Source organism: Pinus tabuliformis, chromosome 5_1 (assembly GCF_031772625.1).
Source record: "Pinus tabuliformis cultivar Carrire ecotype Pingquan chromosome 5_1, CPIR1, whole genome shotgun sequence".
Classification (NCBI taxonomy): Eukaryota; Viridiplantae; Streptophyta; class Pinopsida; order Pinales; family Pinaceae; genus Pinus; species Pinus tabuliformis.
In genome coordinates, this window is record NC_142305.1 from 708,686,903 (window position 1) to 708,693,275 (window position 6,373).

The 6,373-nt window shown below is 33.0% G+C and overlaps 1 pseudogene; it reads left to right on the plus strand.

Annotated features, from left to right (window-relative positions):
- Positions 1-1,005: 1,005 nt before the first annotated feature.
- On the plus strand, positions 1,006-2,169 carry LOC149166900 (uncharacterized; annotated as a pseudogene).
- Positions 2,170-6,373: the final 4,204 nt, after the last annotated feature.

Here is a 6,373-nt window from a genome sequence, read left to right on the forward strand (position 1 = left end):
TATTTTAGATATTATGGTTGGGCATTGAACGTAATGTATAGTAAATCTTTTATTTTTATCCTAGGAAGCTTACCATATTTTTTGCTATATAGTTAAACAGCTAAGGTAGATGAAAACGTTGAATGTTTTTGCAAAGAATCTGGACAGCGGGATAACAGATGAAGCAAGTACAACTAAACATGTTTCGCAGTTTCCCACCATTGTATCTACAAAGGCACATATAATTTCCAACCCATAATGTGTCTACTATTGGGAGATTCAGAACAAAATTTGGCATGTCACATAGTTGGAAGGGTAATAATTTATCGCTGTCACCTTATTGTGGGCATGGTATCAACCTACAATGCATCTTTTATAAGGGGATGCAGAACAAATGCTTCCATACATGACAAGCAAAAGGTTTCCATACATGACAACTCTATTCACAACCTCTCATTTACAACCAAAAGCCAAATAATTAGCAAATACTGAATATTTGGCATTCATTTTGCTTGTATAATCTCATAAGAGAAATTTTGTGCTTGGCACCCAAGTTGGGTGACATGTAGTCTTTTCATCTTGGCATGTTTCATAGATTGATATAAAACTGAAAATTTGTAGAACTATCCCCATTTCAAGCTCGTGATTGATTTTTTATTGTTTTTTCCACAAGAAAAAGGGGTTTTATCAAAAAGCTGATATCTAAGATTCTAAGAGGCATTTCCTTTTTTGGCGTTCAATATTGTGAATTTCTTTATCTTTCCAGCTTGCAATATTAATACTCCAAATCAATAATTGATTTCTTAGTTGGGTATGTGTGGTTTTTTCTACTACAGAAGTATTTGAATATTAATGGTTTGTTCGATATGACTATAAGGATTTTGTTGCAGGCTAGTTTTTTATTTCTATTTTTTTGGCATTTTGTATTGTGTTTTGCTCATATAAATGATGTCATTTTAAATACTATAGATGATAAAATTACATGCCTTTACCTTGTTTCGAGTTCTACCTACATGACTTCAAACTATGTTACAGAAGCTTCAGGCTTTGAAAATGCCTCTTAAATCAGAGCATGTTGCATGCATAGTAGGAGATGGTGTGGCTCTAGGAAGACTACATGTGGCTCATGCAATGGTAGAGGCAAGATATGTAGATAGTGTAAATCAGACATTTAGTAAATATCTATATGATGGAGGACCAACTTATGCCACATATGCAACACTTAATTCATCTTAGACTTTGGTGTTATATGTGATGCTTTCCTGTCAAAATTGAACTGCATAATGTGGATCTTAGTCTTGCTAAAAGTTGGATTGAATGCAATTCTCTTGCAAGGGTGCTGAAATCCTTGGTGAAGAGGCTATACAATTGATATTTCGAATAGGAGGAGTAACTATCTTGGCTCATCCATGGGGATTAAAGAACCCCATTTCAGTGGTCAAAAAGGGTAAAGAAGCCGACCTTCATGGAATAGAAGTATATAGAAGTGATGGAAAAGAAGCTGGTAAGGTCTTTGATGTGCATATGTTTTGAATGTTCTGATTATTTATTTAGGATCGAGCTTTGAGAATGGTCACCACATTTTCTTATCTCTTTGTAGTTTAAATTCGATTTAATCAAACTTAAAACCCCTTCTCCTATAATTAGTTGCACCTATGATTACTACATCATCAAAACAACTTTATTTTTTGGTTTAAATGTATTATGTCTCTACCTTTCAATCATTTGTCTTGGCTATTTTCTTACCCTAGTATATTGTATGAAATAGGATTTCATGAATTAGTTGATGCTTACCATTTACCGAAGCTTTGAGGCTTTGATTTTCATGGAAGAGGTGGCCTTGATGAAACTGATTTAGGAAAAGTAGATATTCCAGATTCAACAATGCAAGAATTTCTCAAGGTATCTCAGCCTATTTCACATGAAGCTATTAGGAATATCTTACTCAGCTTTTCACAAGAGAGAAAGGGAATTGGCTTTGATTCCTTTGACAAGTACAAATGTTTAAAAGGTGACATGCATCTAAAAAATAACACCCTAGGTGACAAGGAAAAGATTGTAGCTTTGCATCTATCTTCTTGGTTGACCAAAGAAGAAAGGTGAACCATTGAAGAGGAAGCTGTCAAACTAAAAATTTCATACACTGTTATTTACGATAAGGGGAAAGAGACTTTTGTTGTTAGTAGATAGTCTCCAATGTTATTCTATGATAATTTTATGAATGTTGTTGCATGGGTCCACATTTTATCTCCATTCACTTGTTGAAGCCTTGCATCAGGGCTAGTAAGTTGTTCACCAGTTTACAAATGTCATACATCATTTCAATACATCAAATTGTTCTATTTTCATGGAATTAAGAGATACATGAGTTATGTTATTTTGTCTTGGAAATAATAAATTATTTTGTTCTGAGACCACCAAGTTTGAGTTGTTCATTGCAACCACCACTTGATCCTTTAATAAGGATTTGAAATTCAAAGCATAATAAATCTCTTTTAGTTGCTTTCCAGAAGAATATTGCTACAAGCCAATGAATATTACTGTGATTAAACTAGATGTTGCACTTGGTACCATAGGCCTTGTAATAGGGTTGTACTCCATTTCAGTCTATGGAAGTAGACTGATTTCTAATTGCTCCATGTACAATGACATATGATATAATATATTACCCATGTAACTGTAAATTCTAATCTTCTAATGGATCATGTAATGAAGAAATATTTATCTTTGAAAATCTATGGACCCACATCGTACAACTTGACAATTAACATGAATTTTGAATCTGTGGCTTTGCATAACGCTCTGTTATAATTTGGTGTTTGGCCGTAGTGACAATCACCTAGTTCTAGTTTGTTTGAGGCCCTTGGTAAGGATCCTCTATTCATATGATGGAGTGAAAAACCTACTTGTATATTGATTTCTATTTTATTTAGCTAATTGAATGGAGCATGGTATATTTTAATGGTCTTGGAAAGGGAATTGATGGTGCAAGAGTAGAGAATGTTTTGGATGCTACTTATATCACACTCAACAAGAATTCTTTACTAGGTTACATGAATTTTTTCTTTCAATATTTAGATGTAAGGGATTTATTGATTTTCCTTGCTCCATGTGATGATATATCTTACTTTCAGACCTTACACTTTTAGGTGATAAAAGTGTTATGGTTCCTGGTGGAATTCACATCGAGACTCCTTCATTAACTACCTGTGGGCTTCTTCGGGATGAATTTACTAATGTTGTATATTTTATTCACAAGAGGGTGCAGATAACCATTAAGGCCAAGGGCTTTATGAAAAGCACAAAGTTAAAAAAATTTATCGAGTTTATTGAGTTAGGCAATTTCCAGCTATGAAATAGCATTTCTAATCTCAAAAAGAAGGTTGAATCTTTGCTAGCCAATTTTCATTGCTTTGTGTTGGCACTGAAAATCTTAGTTAGAGATATGACATGCTTACAACCTCAGAAGTTTCCTTATTTGCATTGCTCATTTCCTAACATCACAATTAAGTAAAGAAACAATAATCCTTGGTATATGAAAGGGAATTCAACATAATTACTTGTAAGAATTACTAAACGTGGCTTCCATATAAACTGTTATTGTTGGGCACTCATTGAAGAGGGAATTTTTAGATTTGAAGGTTATCCAGAATGTTGTAATAGATACAACCCTCTTGTACAAACACCCTCGTGGCACAAATTTTAAGATGGATTTACAAATCATTGCAAAAATGTTTTTGAAGAGAGAGTTTCAATAGTTTAAAAATGGTTAGAATATTGTTGAAGTTTCAAGAGCTACAATAGATCTAGTGTTACTGAAGGTTCAAAATGGGCCAACATTTGGAAATCCTTATTTCTCATCAAAAAATTAGTCTCATTGTTGAGTGATCACAGTAGGAGATGTTCACTTATTGATGGCCATCTAAATTAATGAGTTGCATCAGCTACATATTTTTTAAAATAACCCCAAGGGGTTTTATCTGTAAATTATTGGATTCACCTCTTGTTTATGTAGAGCCATGTTTTCTTCACTTTTGGATGTGAAGCTTCTTTAAATGGCATCTCCATTCTTGCTTTATTAAAGTAATTTTCAATCGGTTTGTAGGTTTTGAAGGCAACAATTTGGTACTTCTACCACTGCTATACACATATATTCAACATATAACTCCAAATTAGGGGTATTTATTAGCTAAATTCACAGATATACTCAGCTTTGGCATTCCATGCTAGATTGATTTATTAATTTCCAGCTGTTCACTTTTCATCATCTCAGGCTTGTAGGTATTTTGATACTAGCTGTTAGGCACAAGATAAACTATTAATTTTTTTCTTCCATCTTCCATAATGAGCTTTTGTGCTCTCTGTTGAATGAGACCCCATGCTTAATGGAAAGGTTTATGGTGTTTTATTCTAGTGTGCTGACATTTATTCTCAACCATGTTATCTTGTTTTTATGACTTTAGATATGTCACCTTAAGATTAATTATGTGAGCTTCTATTGTGGTGAAAATGGGTAGATAGTTCATTTAGGTAGCCTGCTTTGATCCAACAACCATATTTAGACCAAAAATAGGTTTGCATAGGCATTGTAGATGATATTAGATGTAGAAACTAGTGTTTGGTTTTCACCAAACATTATGGTAAATAATAATAATGATTGAGTACATTAGTTAATAAGATGGAACTAAACTCAAATATGGGATCTTGAATGTAGAAACACTATGGAAATCATTGTTAATGTATCACAATATGTTGTGTGTAGATTCCAATTGTTTCAATTCTTAAAAGTGTGCAACATCGTTGGCACTCCCAACCTTGTATGGTAAGTAGTGATAATGATTAAGATCAGATTAGAGGATGGGCTGCAATTTAACTTATAATGCATCTAATAACAAGGTAGGAAGTAACCAAAAATAAATATGCGAAGATCGTTGGTCTATTGGCATTAAAAAAAAAATTACAAGTAATAATGTTATCCAAAAAAAACCATTGGTGGATGAATGGGAGTTGCTTCGAATAACAAGTTCATTAATAAAAACTAATAAACTATAAATGGCTCTAGTTATTAATGGTACATGGTATAGATAGTATAGATGTTGTTGAAATATGTAACTAGGTCTTCATAATGACATGTACAATCATGATTTTATGTAATTGATGTAAAGAAGAAAATAAAATTATTTTGTAATGCTTGAGTCATGGGTGAGGTTCATGAATAGGGCCATAATTACAGTCATGTATTTCCATAACCATGTTTTAATACCTTTGTTTGAGATGATGGACATTATTTCCCTTCATTCCATCCCTTTTATGTAGGCATTTGTGAACTCCCATTTGACATCCAATCACGGAGATGAGTGGTGATGGTGTGTTGGGAGGAGTTGGTGGTATCAATGTTGTTCTTAGCAAACCACATGGGGTTGTGTATGTTGAATATAGTTGAAGAAGGTTTTCATCCATGATGATTTGTGTGATGTATAACCTTCAACAATGGCAGAAATTGCACTATATGATTTTCCATGACAATAGTAAGAGCACTTTGTTTTGTAATGGAAACATACAATCATTTTGCAAGAAATATGGTGAATATGAAAAATGCTAATGGGACTTGGAAATGGTGCTTGCTACAATTAGTATGGTGCATCAATAATAAAGAGGATGATGAAATGGAGTATATAGAGAAAGTGTGAAATGGAGGATAAGACATGGAGTATGAAGATGATGATGATGATTCTTGCAAATAGAACTTGCAATAGGATGTACAATGTTTATTTGTTGTGATGATTTTTATATAGATACATTAATCCTTCCAATTATTTTATTGGTATAGGTATTTTGGAATGCTTTGTTTATCAATCTAGTTTGAGAACTTCATTAACCTATTGCTAGTCATATTTAGTGCATGTGTACTTGAAAACACTTATGAACCAATTTATTTTTTTTCCTCCTTTTTTCCTTTTTTTTTTCATTTTTCTTGTCAAGCTATTGTTGCCATTTTCAGTTTTCACTAGTGCCTTACCCCATTTATCCTAATAGGGTTTTCATGAGGAGGAATTCCTTTATTGTAGACTTAAGGTTGCCTCCATGGTGGTTTTCAGCCAAAGGTATATCCCAAGTGCATTAATGAGGTTTCCACTTGGATATTATATTATTATTATTATTATTATTATTATTTTTCATTTGCAATGTTTCTGATATCTAGGCAACTTGAGAGCATTTTTACTCTCAACCACACCAAATTGTTAGGATTTGAATATGGTTGTGACTTATTCCTTTTATAGAGGCTTATTGTAGATATTTTCTAAAGAGCAACTGCAACAACCCTTGGATTTCTTAGTGATTCACCATTTTGTACTAGTGATTCGACATGATTTTACAAGATAATATAATCTAG